The sequence below is a fragment of the Lycorma delicatula genome, chromosome 12, assembly GCF_047948215.1.
Source record: "Lycorma delicatula isolate Av1 chromosome 12, ASM4794821v1, whole genome shotgun sequence".
In the NCBI taxonomy this organism is placed as follows: domain Eukaryota; kingdom Metazoa; phylum Arthropoda; class Insecta; order Hemiptera; family Fulgoridae; genus Lycorma; species Lycorma delicatula.
This window is the reverse complement of record NC_134466.1, coordinates 38,176,554-38,189,835: the sequence shown is the minus strand read 5'-3', so window position 1 is coordinate 38,189,835 and position 13,282 is coordinate 38,176,554.

Sequence of the window (13,282 nt, the reverse complement as noted above, 5' to 3'; positions counted from 1 at the left end):
GTATTTGTTTATAAGAAAACAATGAGTAACGGCCATAGAGATCTTTTGACGATTTTGGGTAAACAATTATAAAATTTCATACTAGGTGACATTTCTTGAATATTATATTTTTTAATAAATAAATTAACGTTACAAATATGTATGGGAAGCCTAGATCGTATAAACTTGATGTGGAGCTGATGATCACGAATGTGACCTCAGATCACCAGGTTATGCCATCGCTTTGAGTTTAGTTCATTTGATCTACTTCTCGTGTGTCTTGACACTCTTGGACTCAGTTGTTCAATTTCCCGCTATTATTTATTATTTACCATTCTTTTCCAATTTTTTATTTATTATTCAGCTTTATCTAATCTTAAAAAAAAATCAAGGTTTGATTAATTTAACATTACTTTCCATTAAAAGTCTATGCAAGGCATTGTTTTAGTATTTCCTCAAGAAAAAATTCTTATTGACCAATTCTGATATTGGAAAATTGCCATCTTTCATTTTATAAAACAGTTTTATCCTGTAATTCGAAAAAAATATCATAGAGTTCTGGACTTCTATATCTCAAGACACACTAAAATCCTGGCTCCTCTTAATTAAGAAATTTTAATATCATCAATTGATCAGCATCAATTTAATCTGTATTTTTTCCCAACTAGTTTTATTTTTAGAGGAAAGTAAAAACTTAATGTTGACCAAAGGTTCAATCATGTGGGCAGTCCAACCAGTCTAGCCTCACATATTCTCAGATAAAAATTAAAATTTGATGTATACATACTATTACTTTTAAAAACAAGTTTTACTTCTAAAGGCTGTGAATGATAGAGAGAATGGAGTTTTATTGCACCATCACAATCCTAATTTCTTGCAACCCCTTAAAGATAAGAAAAAAATTTAAATATTGTGATAAGTGAATAATTATTATTTTTCAGAATGTGCTCGATTTTCATGAATTAGTAAATAAACTTAATGGTGTAAAAAGAAATTAGATTCATTTGCCTATACTCTAACCACCTAGTCCTAATAGGCATCATAAAAAAGTATACTACTAAATCTAAGCAGTTGATTTTAAAAAGTTATTCTACTTTGCGGGTTAAATGAAAACCTAATGGTGTCATAAAGTTTGTCTTCCCTAGCACTCCAAAGCATCTACATCCCCATCCTCCTTAAATTAATAAAAACTGAAAAATTAAAACATTCTAATCTACCATTTTTTTTCAAAACAAGTTCTAAATTTAGGGACATGTACTGATGTCACTAGTATTTTAGATTAGATTAATTAGTTTTAAAGTATGGCTAATAAATTATTTTATTATAACAAGAGTTTGAGCTTCATTATCCTTTCAGATATGTCAAATGTCCTTTATTTACAAAATATTGAAATTCTATGATATTCAAAGTTTATTTACAAAACAAGTTCTATTTTGAAGGTGTAAAAATCTGATGTAGTCAAACGATTTGTAATCGCTTTTCAGGTATTTAAAATTCAATGATGTTGAAGAGCCTTTTTGGTTTCTCAGGTTTCTATATTTACAAAAGAATCTGATAGGCTTTGCAATTAGTTTAAAAGTAATATTTATAAAAATGAATTACTGCTGTAAAGTTTAATATGGAGTTATTTTGTCTACAAATTCTGGACAATATAATGTTTTCATATCTTAATTTTTAAAAATAACTGATGCTAACATATCCATTAACTGATTCATACATATCCCATTTTGAAAAATTAATTAATTTCTCATTACATAAACAGAGCAGAGTTACTAATTTTAATGAAACTTGTTCAAGTAGTTAATAATAATTATGAATGAAATATATTCTACATTACATATTTGTAGAGCAGATTTGTTTATTGCTTTTTCTTTGCTCCTCTTCAATTTTTTCCCAGTGTTCGCTCATATGGTCAGAGAAGGCCTTTTTTCTTTCTTCAGACCATTTATTCTCTTTAGCTGCTCTTAGGGATTTTTCTTTGTGGAAACCTTTAAATTCTTTAATTTTCTTTCTGAAGTTGTTTCTGTCAAATATTAATTCTTGTTTAATTCCTGTTTCTTCTAGATTTTTTCTAGTTTGTCCTTCTCAACCTTAATCTTGGCCAGTTTTCCTATTTTCAAAAAAGTTATGTATTTTATTACTTAATCTTATTTCAACCATTCTCTGAAAGTAGCCATAAAAAGTAACTCTTCTTTTCCTAATTTCATCTGTTATTTTGACCAAGAGTTGTACAGTTTAGAGTTGAATGGTATATTCTTATTTCATATTTCCTATCTTCTTTAATGATTATACCCAATATTTTCCTTAGAATTCTTTTTCTTTTCTAAATCTTCTGTTGTAGCTTTTCATCCAATTAAAAATAATGTTTCTGAGCCACAAAGACTTTCTCCTTTTTATTCTGCTTTTTTTAACCTCCATGATTATCATTAGGTATCGCTTCAATGGATGAGATGAATGATTTGTCGCGTGTGTGAAAATGCCATGCCTGACCAGATTCGAACCTGGGACCTCTGGATGAAAGGCTGAGATGCTAACACTCGTGCCACGGAGACCAGCTTTTATACTGCATTGCAATGTATTAATTTAACTTATTTAAACAAACATTTTTTTGGTGCATTAACTCCTTTAATTTTCATAAAAGTAATTTTTTCACTTCATATCAACTGCCTACTTTTCATTTTCGACATAGATTTTTTCCAAGGTAATTAAAGTTATCAGTTTTCTTAATGTTTCTTTAACTTGTTTTAAATACTTCTGGTTTATTTTTATCATAGAACATATATTCTATCTTTTACAGTTAAATTTGTTTACCTACTTTTTCTACTGTTTCCTGTAGAAGTTCTAATCTCATTTTAGTGTTTTCAAAGTCTAGATGTATTATAAAAATAATAATAATATTGTAATAATAATAATAATCTGCATAATTTATAAAAGCTAGACAGTCTACAGATTCTTTAGTTTTCCCAGTTTTATATATTTATTGACACTGTGCCCTTCAAGCTTTTCCCATTCTCTAATGAATTTCTCTAAAGAACAATTGAAAAGAAATGGAGGTAGTCCATCTCCTTAACTAACTGCAATTCCAATTTTAAAAATTTTCCATAAATTTAACTTTTCAGGTTGTTAATCTTCCCCAAATTCTTTTATAATGTGAAAATATACATTTATTTTTTGTTCTGACCAGTATGGTTCATGTTTACGTAGTTCTGACTTCTTTCTGTTTTCCCAAAAGGTTGTATTCTTTTGCTCTGTGGATGACGCCTTTCTTCCATCCATCTATTCAGGTTTATACCCTTCTTTTTCTTTTTTTCTGGAAACTTAGATTCTCAAATCACTTTTCTAAATTTATTTCTGTCTTTATACAGATCCTTAGAAATGTTTTTAGATCTGTTTCTATTTCTTTAAACCAGTTGGTCTTTGTGGCTTGTTTATGTAGAAATTAAATATTTGTTTTGTAAGTCTTTGGTTGTTCATGCTGCTTGAATGTCCATAAAAGTGTAATCTTCTTTTCCGGATTAATTCCCCTTTTTTTCTGTACACTTGTAAATTTCTTTTTCACTTTTCAATTTGAAAATTCCATTTTCATATTTTGGTTCATACATTTCTCTTAAAATTCTTTTTTCCACTTTTGCTACTTCTTGTTCTGAAAAAAATTACAGACATTCTACCCCATATACAGTGCTTCTGATAGGATTACAGTTTTATAGTACCTCAATTTGGAGTTAAATGATAGGGATTTTTTAATGTAAATGTTCTTTGTGAGATGATAGGTAGTTTCCATTTTTTGTACTCTATTCTTCATCCAATTTTTTTTTCAATTATACTCGATGTTATGATTTCTTTCAAATATTTAAATTTTTTAACTCTCTCTTGTCGGAAATTTTAAGGATTTGAGCTCTGTTCTATTTGTCATTGGAAAACCAGTTAGTTTTTTCACAAGAAATTTGAAAACCAATTTTGCTTGTGCATTCACTTAGTTTCTGAATTTTGATTTTATTCTCATCTATATCACCTGCAAAAATTACAATTTTGTCTGGGAAGGCCAGAATGTTTGTATTCATGAATTTAATCTTAAATGCCATTTTTGTGTTTTCATCTGTGTTTAAATTTTAAGTTCTTTCTACCATTCTCTTATATCTTTTTCAAGGACACAATTAAAGAGGATCAGACACAGTCCATCTCCTTGCCTTACACCAGTTTTAATTTCAAATGTTTTTGAAAGTTTCACTAAGAATTTTACTTTTGATTTTGTGTTTGTTAATATTTCTTTTATAATGTTTATTGTCTTGGTAACTATGTTAAATTCTTCAAGGATTATAACTAGAGATTCCCTGTGGTTGGAGTCATAGGCTTTTTAACATCTATAAAAATTGTAACTAATTTTGGTTTTTAATTTTTAGGCATAGTAAAATGTGTTTTAGATGAAAGATTTGCTTTGCACAATTTCTTCCAGGTCTAAATCCACCTTGATATTCTTCGATTTCTTTTTCTATTTTCGGTTGTATTTTATTTAACAATATTTTGGACAAAACTTTGTATGAGACTGACAACAGTGAAATTCTTATGTAGTTGATGTTTGTTTTATTTCCTTTTTTTTTGGAGGGAATGTATTTTTAAAGCATTTTCCAATGTTCTGGAATTCTTTCTGTTTCTCAGATTTCTTTAAAGATTCTTTCCACTTTTTCATTCAGTCCATTGTTGGCATATTTCTGCTACTATACTATCTTCACATCTTTTATTACACTGATAGACAAAAAAAAATGTTTAATGTTCTCTAACTGTGATACTGTTTCTTGAATTTATTTTTTGTGTCCATTACAGATCTATAAGTATAATTTTTCTGTCACCCTTAATTTTAAATAAATTACGCTAAATTATAGTTAAAATCTGTAAAATTTATAATTTTACATGGCTATACCTGTGTTAGAATGATCTCGCTGATGCTTTTCTTTTATAAATAGCCTCATGCACATCCCGAATTTGCATGTTAGTATTCCATTTCCTTTTATAGTGGCTTCCCATCACTGAAATGCCTTGGTGGAAATGTTCACTGTATTCATCACTTATGTCTCCGAGTTTGTCTGGGAAAAAATTCAGATGTGAGTGGAGGAAATGTATTTTCAAAGATATATTACATTCCATAACCCTGCATGATGTAAGAAGTTGATTAACAATATCTCGGTAATTGTCGAATTTTTGTTTGCCGAGAAAACTTTTGTAAACGTCTTTAAATGAAGCCCAAGCTGCACTGTCTACATTATTTAACACTGAGTTAAATACATCACTTTTGACCAACTCTCTTATTTGAGGACTAACAAATATTCCTTCTTTAATTTTTCCTTCACTTACATTCGAAAATTTCTGCTTGATGTACAAAAATCCGGGATTATCCTTCTTCAGAGCGTTTACAAAATTTTTCATTAGTCCTATCTTCAATGGAGTGGGGGTAACAAAATTTTTTTGGATTCAACTAAGGGCTCATGAATAATATTTTTCCCATTTGGAGTTAAGTTGTCTCGTTTCTTCCATTCTTTGGTAACATAATGTTTATCCCTAGCTCGGCTGTCCCATTCGCAAAGAAAACACATGTGCTTAGTATAGCCAAACCACATGCCTAACAAAATAGTTATAACTTTCAAATCATCAAATATGTTCCAGCTATGTTTTGTATAATTTATTTTTTCAAAAACATCTTTCATCACATCGTATGTCTCTTTCAAATTAATACCATAAGCGATTGGTATCAAATGATGTTTGTTACTGTTGTGTAGTAGAACCACATTTAAACTATACTTGGATGAATCTATGATAAGGTGCCTGTCCTCAGGTTTATGAATTTGTCCTAAGTGCAACACAAGCTCATCAATATTTGTGCAATAAACCAAATTATTTTCATCAATAAAGTACTGAGAAAGTTCTTTTTGTTGGCTTCAAAAGCCCAACATTTTTGTATTTTTTTAAAGTAAATTCCAACCTTGCAGTCTTGATCTTAATAATTCAGCTTGATTTTTTGATAAATTGAAATCCCAAACCAAGTTATTTAATTCACCTTGTGTTATAAGATGTGGCTTATTGGAAGATAATTCAAAATCAAAATCATTGTTGTCTTCTTCATCGCTGCTTTCGAAACATACATTCACAGGTGACTCAGGAACTGGAATAATTTTACTGTGAGGTACAGGCCTGACTGCAGATTGCAATGAAGGATATTTTACAGTATCTTTAGAATTTTTAGAAATTCCAGACACATTGTTAAACAAAAGTAACAATCAGTTACCCTTTGGTACACTAAATGGCAAAGCCCTCCATGTACCTTTCAGCCATCCTCTTAAATATATAGAACAATCAGTGCATACTATATGAGGAGCCCATGTCTTATACTGATTACTAATTTTACACTGAAAGTACAAATGATATGTTTTTTTAACTAAAGGTATAATGTTTTTTCTATTTGATTTTACGGTAAACTCACCACATACGTAATAAAAGGCATCCATATCATTTACACAATTTCGAGGCATTATGACACTGCACTATTAACAAACTTAAGACTGAAAAAAATTAATTCATTACTAAATCCAGTGCTTAATACAAACAACACAGCTGTGCTTTCAGCTACATGTTTTGACCTGCACGGACATGATTAATCTTGTCCATGAAGTTTCACTCTTCTGTATTAGGTATGATGTCATAATATTTGACTGATATGAGTTAATTTTTTGTCTAGTATTGTTTATTTATAACTTACAAATTTTGTTAACATAGTTAAACAATAAAAAATGAGCTAACAAAATACAATATAGGAGTTTAAAGTGCTAACTATGTGTTGAAAAACAAAAAAAAATTCTTTAATTAAAATTTAAAAATTTTTCAAAAATGGTGGGTGATAGAAAGATTTTGAGTTCGTATTTGTTTTCAGCTTAAAAAACAGATTAAAATCATGTATTGCATGTAAAGGAACAAAAATTACGTTTATCAGTGTTATTTTTAGTGATTTTATTATTCCTCTGTTCTCTATTTCCTTCCTCTATTATTTTCTTTGTAGGTTGGGAAATTTGGGAATTTCAATTATTTTTCTGGAAGTTAAACGTTTCTTTAGGATCAAGTTAATTCAGCAGGTTTTCAAAATATTTAGCTGATTGTATTTGATTTTTTTGATTATTCATTTTTTGGTTCCCTTTTTCATTTCTACAGTCTGTAAAAATTGGGTTGATGCCTGATAATTTTGATTTAAGAATTTGGTAGAAATTTCTCATATTATTTTTAGCAAAAGTTTTTCTAAAGTTTTATATTGCTATTTTCATAATCTCTTTTTTGATTTCTAATGATTTTAGAAGTTTCTTTTTTTGATTTTATCCATATTGTAGTGTTTCTTTTGTAGGATTAGAATTAGAATTTTTCAATATTTTTTCTCTGTTTTGAAGAACATCTTCACAGACATTATTCCACCAAACATGCTTTTTTCTTTTTAACTTTGAAGAAAGTCTCTTTTGCCAACTATAATTTGTTTTTAAATGTATTCCAATCTTTATTGTTGGTCCCAGAAAATTTATTTTTAAATCTTTTAATAGTTTCTTCTTTTAAGTTTAGCTTTTGAAAGTTAAATCTTTTAATATTGTTTGGTTTGCTTTTAATTTAATTTTGTCAAGTTAGGAACCAGACAAAAAAGATTATGCCAAAGAAGTAGGCTCATGAACACTTGCGAGCATATGATCGTGTATTATGAGAGTGCGAGGTTTGCACTCTCTGTGACAGGTCACTATGGTCTGGTCTCATTAGTCGTCTAGGAAGCTCAACATCATAAATACATTGACTTTAAAGCGCGTGTTCACAAAGGTTTATAGGAAGCAATGCGTTCTGTCTTTGGAGAGAAGATACTGCTGAACGTTCAACAAGAAACTGCTATCTTCGTGCGCATGCACTTTAAAGCCGATGCATTTGTAATGTTGAGCTCGCCAAATGCTAGTGTCTGGTTTCACGTTTCGCTCAGTGCACCATTGTGTAAGCGGATAGTAGGTCGTGTATCTGTATCATCATCGAGAGAATTTTATGAAGTGCATGGAACTAATATAGATAGCAATGTGTATTATAATAACAGTGATTAGTTGACTCTTAAACGCTATTGGTTTTAAACCACTTATAAAATGGATAAGTGGTTAAAAAATTTGTTCCCAAAGAAACTGCGGGTTGAAAATTATTTCTGATAGTGTTTCTACTTCTGGTGCACAAGAAGTAAATACTAGTGTTGATACTGATAACTGTTCAAGTTCATTAGCAATTATGCCAAGAGATAAAAATATTAACGATTTGGCATGTACAAAAATTGAACCAGAAAACTCGAAATTACCAAGCAGACTACTTAAAATTTGGGTTTACATCAAAGATAGTCACCAATGAAACTCATCCTACAGTGTATTACATTATGAGATCTATCTAATGCTTATATGAAGCCATCAATGTTAGTGAGGCGTTAAACACAAGACGTAAAAACTAAACTTTCCGAACATGAACACAAATATCGCTACAAGTTTTTGAATGTTTAAAAGTTTGCAATACTAGTCATTTAAAAAAAATTGTTACATTTAATGATAAACATTTAGAAGCCTCTCTTGAGGTTTTTTCTTAACAGCAAAAAATAAAAAAACCACACACCATTGACGAAACCCTTGTTCTTTCTGCTGCAATAAAAATGGTGCAAATAATTTACGGGGTAGAATATGCTGAGAAACTAAAATGTATTCCCTAGTCAGCAAATATCGTTTCTAGGCGTATAGAAATTATTGCTTATAATTAAAAGAAATAATTATTAAAACAAATTACTCAATGTTGAAAATTTGCTATACAACCAGATGAAAGCACAGATGTCTGTGGCCAGCTTTGTTCAGTTAATGGTATTTATTAGATATATTTATGATCAATAGCTGCACGAAGAACTATTTTTTTGTGAGCCACTTAAAAAAGATGTACAGGGCTTTCCATGTACATGTTTTCAACAGTAAATAATTTCTTTGTTCCAAATAACATTTTATGGTAAAACTATGCAAGTGTAACCAGGGACGGAGTAGCTGCTTTAACTGGAAGAAAAAAAAGGATTCAAGGCAAAGACAATTGAAATAGCATCCCACATGAAATTTGTACACTGTATTATCCATCGGAAAGCTATTGCAGCAAAGAAATTGGTGCCAGAGATACATCATCTGCTGCACGATGTTATTAGTGTAATTAATTTTGTAAAACCAACACCCTTGAATAGTAGAATATTTTTGATAATATGCAACAAAATGAGCAGTAGCCACGAAAATCTCTTATACCAAACAGAAGTTCATCAGTTTTCTTGTGCGAAATTGCTAAAATGAGTTGTTGAACAGAAAAATGAATTCTTCTTTTTCTTTTTCAGTGACGATAGTGGCTGTTGATAGTATGTTACCTAGCTAATATTTTTGAAAAAGTAAACATGCTCAATTTGTTTCCAAGGAAAAGGTGACGTTTTAATAATGACTGAGAAAGTAACTGTATTTTGAAATAAAATCGTTATGTGGAGGGACAATTTAGAAAATGGATCTTTAGAAAAAAAAGTTTCCATCATTGTGTGATTTTGCTTTTGAAAATTATAGTAAATGTAGGACAAATTAAAAGTCTTATATCTACACATTAAAAAAATTTTTAGACAAAATTTTGTATCCTATTTACAGATCTTTCTAGCAGTAAAACAGTTTCAACGGGTCATGAACCCATTTGCTGAAAATGTCAAAATAGGTCATTTTTCTATTGCTGCTCAAGAAGAGTTAATTGACATGAGAGAAAGAACATTACAATCAGAGTTTAAAGAAAATCTCTTCGTAATTAGTGGATGGGATTGAAAACCGAATGTCCAGATTTAGGAAGTACAGCAACGAATGCAATCTTACCATTTGGTTCTACATACCTGTGTGAAGTAGCGTTTTCTATAATGATAACAATTAATACCAAATACAAAGATAAATTAAGAGTTACAACCAGATCTTCAAATTACATTAACAGAAGTCATCAAACCAGATTTTTCCAATATTATTAAAGAAATGCAATCACATTTCTCACTTTAAATTCTTTTCAAAATGTAAATTTGTAATTTAATTTAAATGTATGTATATTGCTTAAAATAAATAATCTGTTTTTTGACCACATACACACACACACACACATGTGCGCGCATGCATGCGTGCACGCGCGCACAACACGGTGTTCTTTGGTGTTTGGGTTTCAAGACTACACTTAATTTACCCTCATACATATCATCCTCATTCATCCTCTGAAGTATTATCTGAATGGTAATTACTGGAGGCTAAACAGGAAAAAGAAAGAATTATAAATTTTCAGCTAAAAATAAATGCCCTACAACAGAAGAAAATTAAATGAACAACACCACAAAATAACAAAACAAAAACAATTAACACCAAAAAAAAATTCAAAAATGCCTATCATGGCAACTAAAATGTCCAAATGACCCTAGCCGCCCATGTTATACGAACATCCATTTCTATATGCCCTCCTGAACTCACTAAATAACCAAACATTTCATAAAACTCTATTATAACCCATTTGGCCTGGCATTTCCAATTGACAGTCAAATCCAAGTAAGATTTCCGAGCTGTTACAAAACCTCTAATCGTCTGTCCTCATAACGAAGACACATACATAAACATGAAAAGCATAGTCCATTATACCACAACTTGGACACAGATATGAATTAGCCAGGCTGAAACAATCCAATTTATCCCTAAAAGCATCATGCCTCAAAAGAAACAATGTGGGATATTTATTAGCAGACACCCAAGGGGCACCCCATAAACTTTTCACATCAGGAAAGAGACCATGCATATAAAGCCCATTAGTTGTCTCATCCCATCTCTTTTGCCACAATTGAAATCTATTATTCTCAATCTCTCTAATTTTTGCAGAGGTCAATTCACCCGACATTTTTCCAAAATAATACTGTTGACGTTCAACCACGAGAACATCAATGGACTACACTCCAGCAATCACGAGAGATAGTGCGATAACCCCCTATTACTGTTAACAGCAAGAGGCATCAGGCCTTTTGTTAAATATCCCTATAAGCTTTATATTTTAGCCTATCCGCCCATACAGGTGTGGCATACAACATAAATGCCTCACAAACACCTTTAAAAAGGATTTTAACACCATGAATTGGGTCTAAATTTTAAATTTAGCCCCAATCTGGATTTACCTCATGTCAAATACCAAAGAAAGCACTACTGATGAAGACAATAATGATTTTGATTTTGAATTATCCTCCAATACGCCACATCTTATATCACAAGGTGAATTAAATGATTTGGTTAGGGATTTAAATTTATCAAAAAATCAAGCTGAATTGTTAAGATCAAGACTGCAAGATTGAAATTTACTTAAAAAAATACAAATATTTTGAGCTTTTGCAGCCGACAAAAAGAACTTTCTCAGTACTTTATTGATGAAAATAATTTGGTTTATTGCACAAATACTGATGAGCTTGTGTTGCACTTAGGACAAGTTCATAAACCTGAGTACTGGCACCATATCATAGATTCATTCAAGTATAGTTTAAATGTGGTTCTACTACACAACAGTAACAAACATCATTTGATACCAATCTCTTATGGTATTAATTTGAAAGAGACATACGATGTGATGAAAGATGTTTTTGAAAAAATAAATTATACAAAACATAGCTGGAACATATTTGATGATTTGGATGTTATAACTATTTTGTTAGGCATGTGGTTTGGCTATACTAAGTACATGTGTTTTCTTTGCGAATGGGACAGACGAGTTAGGGATAAACATTATGTTACCAAAGAGTGGACGAAACGAGACAACTTAACTCCAAATGGGAAAAATATTATTCATGAGCCCTTAGTTGAATCCAAAAAAATTTTGTTACCCCCTCTCCATTGAAGATAGGACTAATGAAAAATTTTGTAAAAGCTCTGAAGAAGGATAGTCCCGGATTTTTGTACATCAAGCAGAAATTTTCGAATGTAAGTGAAGGAAAAATTAAAGAAGAAATATTTGTTGGTCCTCAAATAAGAGAGTTGGTCAAAAGTGATGTATTTAACTCAGTGTTAAATAATGTAGACAGTGCAGCTTGGGCTTCATTTAAAGACGTTTACAAATGTTTTCTCGGCAAACAAAAATCCAGGACTATCCTTCTTCCGTCTTAATCAACTTCTTACTTCATACAGAGCTATGGGATGTAATGTATCTTTGAAAATACATTTTATCCATTCACATCTGGATTTTTTCCCGGACAACCTCAGAGAAATAAGTGATGAACACGGTAAACATTTCCACCAAGACATTTCAGTAATGGAAAGCCACTATAAAAGGAAATGGAATACTAACAAGCTAGCCGATTACTGTTGGACATTAATTCGGGATGTGCCTGAGGCTATTTATAAAAGAAAAACATCAGAAAAATCATTCTTACACAGGTATGGCTATGCAAAATTATAAATTTTACAGATTTTAACTATATTTTTCCTTAATGTTTTTTTAAGTGTAATTCATTTAAAACTAATGGTGATAGTAAAATTGTATTTACAGATTACTGTAATGTATGCAAAAAAACAATTCAAGAAATCGTATCACACTTAGAGAAACATTAAAGAAATTTTTTTTGGTTTATCAGTGTAATAAATTGTATTAATACTTCAAAAAGAGCATTAACACTTTCAACATGAGTTGTCAAAAATAATTTTTTAACTGATTTTTTTATTATTTATTAAATGACTACATTATTGAAAGATCTGATGATAGAAGGCATTAAAAATCAGAAAAGTTTTCCTATACAAGGATTATTATGGTACTGGGGATTTCAGGAAAGAAGTATTTCTAGCTGATATAATCATATATAACTTATAATCAACTACAGTTCCTAAATTACCACTTTTTTTTAATTAGCTTACAAAGAAAACATATGTATACCAAAAGGATGTAATTTCAAACTTTACAAACAAAAGCAGCAACTCAGATCATTCATTCCTTCAATGAGGGTTATAAATGTTTGCTATAAAAATAATAGAGGACTAGTATGTGCATAATTTGTATAATATCAACATGAAATAATGTAACTCAACTTGGATAAGTCTGATTTTATTAGTTTGCTCAGTTACATCACAACTGTTACTAGAATGGATGTGATAGTATACTGTAAAATGGTATGGTAGTAAAAGTGATTGAATACTTTGGTTTTTGTTGTTTATTATGTTAAGCGGTTATAATTTAACCATAAATGTTTTGGAAGTATCTACTGTTATAAATA